Source organism: Orycteropus afer, unplaced genomic scaffold (genome assembly GCF_000298275.1).
Source record: "Orycteropus afer afer isolate SDZICR_OR568_19922 unplaced genomic scaffold, OryAfe1.0 scaffold00043, whole genome shotgun sequence".
In the NCBI taxonomy this organism is placed as follows: Eukaryota; Metazoa; Chordata; class Mammalia; order Tubulidentata; family Orycteropodidae; genus Orycteropus; species Orycteropus afer.
Genome location: NW_006921630.1, coordinates 4,674,801 through 4,686,179, shown reverse-complemented (window position 1 = coordinate 4,686,179; position 11,379 = coordinate 4,674,801).

Here is an 11,379-nt window from a genome sequence, read left to right as displayed (position 1 = left end):
GGAAGTGGGAGGGGAGCTGTTGCATTGTGGTAAACTGTGGTCAATGACATGAGACAAAGTATATGTGAACTGCTGTATGGAAAGTGAATTTGCTTTGTAAATCTTCACCCAAATCACAATTAAAAAAAAAAAAAGAAGAACACATTCATTGATCCAAGGTTGCAAACCATTCATCTACTCAACTAGGATAGCTAACTGAAGAGTGCAATTGTTGTATTACTTCACTCTTTCCCTCTACAGATCAGCAGTGAGAACAGGTTTTTTTTTTTTTTAAAGGAAGAAAAAGAGGTGGAACAAGTTTTCATGTTTGTGATTAGTCACCATATCCTGGTAGAACGAGGAAGCCTGTGATTTGGCAATGTTCTCTACAAGTGCCTTTCATTCTCACCACTACCCAATTCATTGCTCATCACCTTCTAGTGGACCACCAAAAGAACTGACTTCTGAGCCTCCATGTTCTCCAGTCCAGCCTAGAGTATGCAGCCAAAACCACAATCCTCATCACTCAACCACCTTTCATATCTACACTTTGCTTAGCAAGGTATTCAAGCCTGTCCTAAATGGCTTCATTCTGCTTTGCTAGGCACCATTCCTTTCGTTCCTCTTCTCAGCATTAGCCAAAATGGACCAGCTGCACAGGCTCTGACCTCCTCCTGCCCTTGACAAACAGTTGCCTGTTGCCCTCACCATTCCTCACACCTGGAACCCCCCCCCCAAGCCCCTTTATCTTACCCTTTCTTCCCATCTCCTCCTGTTTAAAGCTTAATCAGTGTTTCAAGGCCCATTTCCAAGGTTTCTTCAGGTCTCTCCCCACACTCTACATAACTTCTCACTCCTTTAGAGAGTTCTCAACTACATTCTGCCTTGTGTAATACCTTCTTGTATAGAATTCTCAACTCCTTATCAGAATCTTGGCTCCTTAGTAACCTTAAACATCTCTGCATTCTCTGTAGTACTAGCACCAAAAAATAAAATAAAAAATAAAACCTCACTGCCATCGAGTCGATCTGATTCATAGCAAACCCTCCTTGGGTTTCCAAGGCAGTATCTGTACAGAGGGAGCTCTGGTAGTGTAGTCCCTAAGGCACTTGACTGCTAACCAGAAGCCTGGCGATTCAAACCCACCAGCCACTCCTTGGAAGGAAGGTTGGGCAATCTACTTCCGTAATGATACTGCCCTGGAAACCCAAGGAATAGTCAGTATGAGTCAGGTCCAACTCCACAGCACATAACAACAACAAGGACATCTCTATGGAAGTAAAGTGCCCAATCTTCCTTCCAAGGCGTGGCTGGTGGGTTTGAACTGTCAGCCTTCTGGTTAGCAATCAAATACCTTAGGCACCGCGCCACACAGTAAAGGGTAAATGCCCTATTAACCTAAAATGAAAAAAGCTTTGCAAGTATCTTAGGACTCTGATGTTAATCTCCTTTGGTATTCAGTATTAAATGAGTATCAACTGGTACCTTAATGTTGGCAGAGGGTGTTAGCCATTCTCTTTTTTTTTTTTTTTTTCCCCAGTTTGGTGCTTTCAAAGCACAAGGTCTCTTTTTCTGAGGAAATATTGACAGTTCATACACATGTTTTCTTTTAGCTAGAAAGCTGCTAGTCCTTTACCCTATAGGGCAAGTTCAAAGCTATTTAAAGGAAATGACAATGTAGAGATTATAGTGGAATTTCTCCAAGTCTATGAGCTTGCAGGACTCCTGTTCCAGAAAAATGTATCATATGGAATAATTCCATCCTGTCATGATGGTACACTTCTTAACTCTTCAGAGTGACCTCCTTCACCCCTTTATGCTTGAGAGAGGAAAGAATGCCCAGGGCAGAGTTTTCATGCTGTATTAGCTTCCTTTCTTATTTGAGACAGCAGCAAACTATACACTGTGCAAATTGGGTTTCTAAGAGGATTCCCCATTTCAGATCTACAGAAATTAAAGCAAAATCACTGGGCACATTCCAAACTATTCAGGAAAAGCTCACTAGCATTCCCAGAGGAATCTGCCTGCCCTTTTTCATGCCCTTACCTCCTCCCATAAATGCCTCAGTGCAACATTGTCTAGTTATATTATGGTCATTTATTTTAATGTTTCTGTTATGTGGGACAGAGCCTCACAAAGAACAAATAGACTCAAGATAATAACATAACTCAAAATATGCTTAATATAAAAAGAGGCAGTACAAATGGTACACTCAAAAATAGTTTTCAGACCAAAATGCAGCATGAACTCCAAGATTGGAACTCTGGAAGGCAGACCGTTACAAGAAATTTCCCTACTCAATCTTGGTTCTCCTTTCAGCTCTAGAGCTAAATGGGGCTTGCTTTGGAGGCTCAATTACTTTCATTCTATATATTTACACACACATACATACATACACACCCACAAAATATCATTCTACATGTCTGATAAAGATTTTATAAGGACAAACTTAGGACTATAAAATTGCTTTGGGAGAAGAGATACAGATTCCACAGAAGAAAGTAAGAACTAAAGTAAGTCTGATAATTAAGAATCTGACTGATGTATAGAGGAATATATAAAGAAAATCATGCCAGTGCTGAGGCCTGTAAGTCATATGTGCGTGACTTACCGGTGTGATGGGATTTTATGTATGTGACTAGTGAGGAACACGAGAACACCTGGCCCATTTACTAACCTTCTTAGAGGCTTCACCAAGCAACTAGTGAGGTTCTAAGCCCCATTAATAGCAATGTCCCCTCAAATCTCTCTCTGATGAAGTGATAACTACTTAGGTCACAAGATGCCCTCTATGGCTTTACTTTTGTGACTGGCACCTCAGGTGGAGTAGCCAGAATAGCTGGGACTAGCTGGACCCTTCTCTCCATATACAGATCTCTCATCATCTCTGTGTATGATGGCTAGAGAAAAAAATCCCAACCTGTGCTCAGAGAATCTACAAGTGTAAGTTTTAGTTATAACCTTTATGTATATTTCCAATTCAATGGTCAAACCAAGGTCTTGCCCCGTAAGTGGAAATGTAACATGCTTTGAGTGTAAAATACCACAAGGAAAATGTTCAGTATGAACATTTCATACAGAGGGCTATTAACAAAGGAGATTTAAGGCAAGGGTGTGGAATTTACTAAATAACTACAGTCAAACCTGTGAGAGCTGGAACCTGACAGGACCGACTGCCTTATTATTCTGGGACTCACAAGCTTTCCACCTTTGACAGGGTGCAGTCTTATCACTTTCCCATCCTTCCTTTTAGTGGAAAATATCTGAGTTTTCCTTCTCTGACAGGTTTCTGCCTCACATAGGTCTGGCTTTCACAAGTTTTATGTTTACTCACATAATCTCCCTGCCCTTGATCTTGAATAGGAACTACAAGGACCCTCTATAACTTCTTCCTTGGTACCTGCTGTTGAAGCAAACTTCTGAAGATTTAGTGAGTATAAGAGCTAAGACTTGAATTTTAAGTAAGAGGTTTCTGGTTGATTGTCTGTAAAGATGGACACATTCTTCCATCAAGAGATGGAGTTTATTCTTCTTGCCCCCGAATCCGGGCCAGCGTTGTGATTTGCCCTAACCAACAGAATAATGTGGAACTGAGCATTTGCCAGTTCTGGACTCAGGCCTTAAAATAGCTGGCAGCTTCTGGTTCAACTTTTACAGGATCTAGCGATCATGTAAAGAAGCTCGAGCTAGCCTACTGAATGATGAGAGACCTGTATGGAGTGAGGGACCCAGCCAGTCCCAGTTATTCTGGCCACCGTAGCTGAGGTGTCAGACACAGAAGTAAATACAGGACATTCCTGCCCCAGCTGAGGTTCCAGGTGAACATACCCACACATGTGACTCCAGCTTATACCATTTTGGCAGAAGAGTCAACCAGCTGAGCCCTGCTGACCTACATATTTATGAGAACTAATAAATTATTGTCTTAAGCAGCTAAATTTTGGGACAGTTTGTAAATGAGAAATAGATAACTGTAACAAGCCCTTATTCACTACCCTTTTCAAAAGCCCTCACCTTTTACTATCATCCAAAGTGGCAGCCTAGGAAAAAAAATTATCTTATCTATTTTAACCATATCAACTATTTGGGGGCTATTAAAAATATTGGTGGAGAGCACATAGGCAAATAAATTGTGTGATTATAAACAATTCTCTGAGGGAGGGTAAAAACTTTAAATTAATCATTAAAAGTAAATGAAGATCAGACTGATAAACTGTTAGGTCATATTTGTAATGATTCTTAATGCCTTCTACAGAGCAATAAACACATTATGAAAGTTATACACCACTTCTATATCTTTTCTGTTTCCACTGTAGATGTTTAGGAAGATATATAATTAAGGTCTATTAAAAGTTACTCAAGAAGAAATAGATTCTCAACTGGGACATTTGCTAAAATCCTTCTACATACTTTAGAACCTTACTCAGTCATATAGCAATCAAGGCTAATCTTACATACTCACAAACTCACACAACTGTACACATCCAGTATATAAAACCTAATCTTTATACTTCAGCTAAAACGTAAGTAACAGGAAAAACGATAATCCATTAGTACAAAACAAAACAGATGCACACATTTTCATCCTGGGCTGTCTGATATATTGCTCTTTTGTTTTTTTAACTGGTAGTGACATTAGAGCAGTATGCTACATTATTAGGTGTTAGGAGTTTCCATTCCCTAACTCCCTGAAATAAATGAAGTCTTTTCTGATGGTTAGTGGCAGTAATTAGAAGTAAAATCAAAAGCATTCAGAAATCTTTCCACTTAGTATTGCATGCTTCCATCCAAGAAGTCAAAATCTCCTAAATGGAATAGCCTCAAGTATTTATTACCTGAATAAATCCCAAGTATAGTACCCAGAGAAAACCAGCCCACTCCTGCACTGCCACCCGCTGCCTGCCACAACAGCACATCATTCTTCCTTTTCATCTTCAAATAAGAGTCTTCAACCAAAAATAAAAACTAATGCCAAGTATCATCATTAGTCAGCATCTACGTATATTTTCTTTCCTTGCTAACTCTCCACTTAAGAAAATACCTTCTTAGTTCTCCTTCTTATTCTCAACATAAGTAAGCTCTTCTGTAGCAGAGTGGTTAAGAACAAGAGCGTGTGCATTGGGTTCAGAATGCAAAGGACTGAACGCTTACCTCACCATCTACTGTGGGACTTGGGAAAGAGATTTAACCTTTCTGGGCCTCAGTATCCTCATGTGAACAATGGAAACAAATACTATTAGCTGACTCAACAGCTGTTAAGAATGAATGACGTTACTATACATACTGTGTTAAGATTAGCGCCTGAATGATCAATAGTCATCACTCAGTTAAGTGTTAATCATTATTACCTTACCATAAATCCAAAGATCACCTCCTGAGAAAGAATGACAAAGAAAATAACTCTGACTGGAGTCAGTATCTCATAATTTTGTCTTCTCAGTTACATAATCAGAAATTGAATACGCTTGTTTTACATTGCTAAGAGCTGAATAATAATTGGTTGTCTTGTATTCATAAACCAAACCCTTTCCTAAAGCTGTAAGCAAAAAGACATTTTCAGAATGGGCTCCATCCAAAGCAGAAGACTGGAGGCTGTGTCATTAATCTGACCAATCTGTTTCTTTTCTCTATGACATTCAATTCTACTGCATTCGATGTAACTGAAACAGATGGGAACCATGAACTTGTTCTATGTCAGAAAAAGGCTGAAATAGGATGCCTTTCACAATATTCTTCAGCTTGGAAAATTAGCTCTGTGCTTTAAAAATGACAGCTTTGATGTCCTAAAATATAAAGCTCTTAAGAGAAGCCTTAAGAGTAACTTAGAGTTACTGGCATAGAAAATCTAATTCTCATAGTCTAAATTGGTCCCAGCGTTAGATATGCCTGTTTTCACTTTCACTTAAACATTTATTCATATCTGTAAACTCAGAATCCCCTATGTGAAATCTTCTAATAGTCCCCGGTGAAGGACACCAACCAAAATGATTACCCAGCATTAATGAAGCATTAAGGTAACCTTTCTTCTTGAGTGTAAGAGTAAAAATGGAATAGGTAAGTGTTTGTTCCCTATTCTCTCTTTGAAAAAAATTTTCTGTATCCCATCCCATTTAAACCTTGATTTAGGGCAACCCCACTAACCCTCTTCTTTGAAAAACAGAAAGAAAAAAAAACACTTAGCTCATACTGCTGGTGAGATTTATTCTAAAAAAACCTAATACAAGCAGTGGTCACTGATCTGGAAACTGGAAATGCCTAAGAACTTGCATTCTGCTTTAAATGGGCCAGGTACAATGAAGATTCCTAAGTTCTAGGCATTTCACTGCTCAATTGTCGGTATATAACCACCACTTAAGGCTATGTTACGGATTGCAATTCCTGAATAGTGTGGAAATATGGAATTTTAAATAATATGGTTTCCTTCAGATGTTCATATGCTTTCCATCTTTACTGTTCATTAACTACAGCTCTTAAAAAGGTATACAAGCTTTATGCAACAATAACATCTCACATTTTTAACCTTGTGTTGCAGAATGCATTTAGCTACACAGGTCACACAAGATCACATTCAGAAACAGAACCTTAGCAGGTCTGTGCTGAAATTTTGGCTGATGGTTCCAGGTATGATCACTTTGTAAATATGAATATTTTAATTCATTCATTCTTGGCATGCCTGTCTTCTCTACTATACTGTGAGTCCTTGAATACAGAGGACATGTTTCACTCTTTCTTTGTATTTCCAAGTAACCTAGCACAGTGCAAGGGACACAAGAGGTACTAAATAAATGCTTGTTGAATAAAAGAAGTACAAAGCAAAAGAGAAAGATCTTTATAATAATTTATTCAGAACTGAACTGTCAATTCTTTGGTTTAAAGATGACCCGTTACTGACATGGAGAAACTGAGCCCTGTACCCAATTCAGATACACAATAGAGTCAAAATACTGAAATACCTAGTATGTATACCAACTTCATACATGCAACTTAAAATTGCTGCCTTCTGTATACCCTGCTTCTACCTTTCAAGGCCACTGCTATTGCTAATGTGGTTTTTAGTGGTGGCAGGAATTGGGAGCAGACAATGATCCGGAAATCCCAAGAGGAAGAATGGAGATGGCCCAAACACTGCCCAGGAATGATACAAGATGGGGATGGAACCAGAACTTCAAGTATTAATGGTAGTGCTTTCTGAAATGAGAATCAATGCTAGTACTTCCATATTATTTTTTTTCCCATGGAATGAATTACTGAAACATAAATGCACCTATACAGAATGTAAGTACACTATCAAACCAAGGATGAGGAACAAGAAATGAACAAAAAAGGTTGTTGGACAGCCAAAAGGTGGTTGCAAAGTTCATACACTGATACTCGGAGAAAAGCCAACAGACTCTCACTATGCCTATACAGCTGTTTTACATTCAATCTCAGGAAGCAGTTATTGGGGTTCCTACTCCAAAGATCAGAAACTGCAAATTTAAAAGAGGGCAGCAGGGACACTAATAATAGCAAAAATACAGCTTTCCCATCCTGAAAAAAGAGACAAGACTGAGTATAAAAAGCAGATGTAAGAATTCAAAAAGCAGGTGCAACAACCAACCTACATTTCATTGCCTGATCATGTCAATAACTGATACAAGTAATCATTACCTTGGGTCAATATAAAAGGTTAAACTATATTGTTCAAAAGGAAAAAAGGATATAATCCACTATTTAAAAAAAAAAAAAACTTTCCATAAAAAAAGTATAGCTAAAATAAGAACTCTGGCACAAAATACCCTCTTCCCTAACCATATTAGATACACAAGGGTTGTTAAAGCAGTCACCATTTGAGAGTATGAATGCTAAAGACACCCTGTACTTGTTTCTGTCCTCTTTACATATTCATAATTTCATATTCCTGGACCTCCTTTTGGGAGCTCTGGTAGCATAGTACCTAAGGCATTTGACTGCTAACCAGAAGGCTGGTGGTTCAAACCCACCAGCCACTCCTCGGAAGGAAGGTTGGGCAATCTACTTCTGTAGTGATACTGCCTCGGAAACCCAAGGAGGGGTCGCTATGAGTTGGGTCTGACTCGATGGCACATAACAGCAACATCAACAGGACCTCCTTTTGTAATGTATCCAAAGTAACACCCACTTCCTTTCTGGTTCTTACCTTGACAGAAAATGTGTATCCTAAACATACACCAAAACTCAATGTCTCTTTTCTACATCAGTCTCCGTTTCTTAGAGTGGAATGACATGCACTTCAAGATTTCTCCTTTTGTTTTTGATAACAAAGACAAAATCAGAAGTGAGATCTTTGAATTATATTCCCTCCTAGGTGCTTCTAGCAGTCACACTGACATTTTGAATTGGTCAGAAGCTGCTTTCAGTAGCAAAGTAAGGGCTTCTGCTCTGCGCTCCAAGTCCATGCTCAGGAAATTACGTAGTGGCCTTGGGGGTTACAGAGGCAGCTCAAGGAAGAAGAGGGAGAAATATATAGATCTGGAAGGAGGAGCTGCTGGAGAAGCACTGCACCCAAAACCCAATGCTCTCTAGTTGATTCAGACTCATAGCGACCATGATGGACAGAGTAGAACTGCCCCAATCCACAAAACCATCTGGCATTTAGTCCCACAGAGTGAACTGACATCCACCTTCAGAAGACTTGCTCCTTTCCATGGTTTGCAACTGTGACCACAGAATACAAAGAGCACCTATTCTATTATGAAATTGTAGCCAGAGATAACTATTGTGGTTAGCTATTTTAAAAGTTACCAATTCAAGAACCGAAAGATATGGCTTCAGGGTTTATGCCAATGAAATGACAGTTACAAAAAGTATAGGAAGCTGAAAGTAAAGGAAACAGAAAATTTCATTTAGGGTCAAAATTCAAAAAAGATAAAAAGCAGAAGCTTCAAGACTGTGTCAAAGAGTTGAAATCTACAAATGGAAATCAAGAGAATTTCCAAGGAATTATCAACTCGACATAAAATAGTAATTCTATGATTTAACCAAAAAACCAAACCCACTCCCACTGAACTAATTCTGACTCCTAGGAACCTATAGGGCAGAGTAGAATTGCCCCATAGGGTTTTCAAGGCTGTAAATATTTACAGAAGCAGTCTGCCTCATCTTTCTCCCACAAAGTGGCTGGTAGGTTCAAACTTTTTGGTTAGCAGCCTTAGTTAGCCATTGCATCACCATAGCTCTTCATGATATAAAGGATTATGAAAAATAAAGATGACAGAAATAATTATTTTTTTTATTTGCTTTCTATTCCAACCAAAAACCAAATCCAGTGCCATAGAGTTGATTCTGACTCATAGCAACCCTACAGGACAAAACAGAGCTACCTCATAGGGTTTCCAGGAGCTCTGGTAACATAGTGCCTAAGGCACTCGACTGCTAACCAGAAAGCTAAGGTTCAAACCCACCACCCACCTGTCGGAAGGCAGGTTGGGCAATCTACTTCCATAGTGATACCGCCTCGGAAACCCAAGGGGGTTGCTATGAGTTGGGTCCGACTCGACGGCATATAACAACAACAACATAGGGTTTCTAAGGCTGGAAATCTTTAAGGAAGCAAACTGCTTCATGTTTCTGCTGCAGAGCAGCTGGTGATTTCGAACCACCAACCTTTTGGTTAACAGCCCAATTTTAATTACAGTGCCACTAGAGCTCCTCCTCAATCCAAAGTCTCCAGGAAAATAAAGCAGGCCATATGTTTTCAAGTTTTCATCCTTTAACCAAAATGTAGAGATTTTTACCTACTAGTCCTGGAGAAACAAACAGAACAAATCAATATCATATTTTCACTAGCCAGAGAGAAGGAAAGCTGTGAAATTCTGGATTTCAGAATCATCTTTTACCTCCATCCATTTCTATCACTGCACTTTTTTTTTTTATAATGAGGCTGAGGGTCTAGATTACTTGCCTGTGCCTTTTTTTTGTCCTTTGATAAACACTTTCAAATGTGGAAGAGGCTCCTGCTGACTCTATTATATAGTTCTAGGGTCCAAAGTCCAACATCTTCACAAAGTTCAGAAAAGTTATTACTGAAAACACCAATTTTAAATCTAATTTCTGAGTCCAGGTAAAAAATCAGCTTAATTAACAGCTGCACTTCAAAGGTTCTCAAAGACATGTGTTGATGACAAATAACAATATACGTGAAAGTGCTCTAAGTTGCTTAGCTCAAAGTTCCTGCACGAACTCAAGGAATGTTTATAAAATACAAGCACACTGAGATCTTTCACTCAACTAAAAAAAAAAAAAAAAAAATTAACCCCAAAGAAATGTATACATGGATTTACAACACAAGGAGGATAGATGTTAAAAGACCCCAGAGTTCAACTTTTTTCAAGGTGTGAAATCAAAACTCAGAAGCAAACTGACTGGGTATTATACTGATCCCTGCCCTAGACTCTAATTATCATTGTCAAGCATCTTTTTATTCTTCAAATTATAAACTCCTCACCCATTCAAATGGTGACATGGCCTTTTAAAAGATCAGTAATTTCATAACGACTTACCATGCTCTGTCCCCTCTATTCTCCCTACAACATCTTTCTATCCCTTCTTTCTCTACTCGGAGACTTGCAGGTAACGGAAATCTCATTCGACTGAATCTCTCATCAGACTCCACAGTCAGGGACGCAGCTTGACAACTGCTCACATTCATCACTGATGGCAACGCTTAGGTTCGCTCTTAATCGCGGGGCCATCACACCCGGAAATGAAATCTCAAGTGCAACCCACTCTGTACTACCCTATCATTTCCTTAAGTTGTGCCCGACTTCGAGCGCCGGGCCCAAGACCCGTAGGAGACCGCGGGCCTGGGCCCTGCCACCGTCGCCTCCCGCCTGCAGGTCACTCGCGCTTTTCGGCCACGAGGCGGGCCCGGCAGGAACGCAGCGGGCGCGCGCTCCTCCCTGGGCCGCCGCAACCAGCGCCCTGCGGGACCCGAGGGCGGCACCGACACCAGGCGCCTCCGCAGACCGCGCCCAGGCGCGAAGCCTGGTCACTAGAAGGAACCTGGGCGACCCGAAGCGTCCCCAGGTAAGGCCCGCGCCTTCGGCGGGCCGGGGAGCTGGCAGCTGAGGCCATGTCCCCTCAGCTGCGACCCGAGGCTGTCTGCAAGAGTGAAGCCTCCGGACGGTCTCCGAAACAGTGACGGGCCCCAGCTCCGTACCCGCCCGCGGTAGCTCGGAAACCGCTCGGGGCATGGGTGGCCAACCCCTTAGAGAGGCGCCCTGCCCCCAGGCAGCCTCCTGCCTGGCGCGCTCCACGCACCGCGCCCCGTGCGGGTCCGCACTTTCCCGCCCGTCGGGCCGGATGCGGGGGTCGCAAGCCCACCCCCGCCCCACGCGGCTCACCTGCCGGGCCCTAGGCTCGCTCCATGGCCGCCGGTGC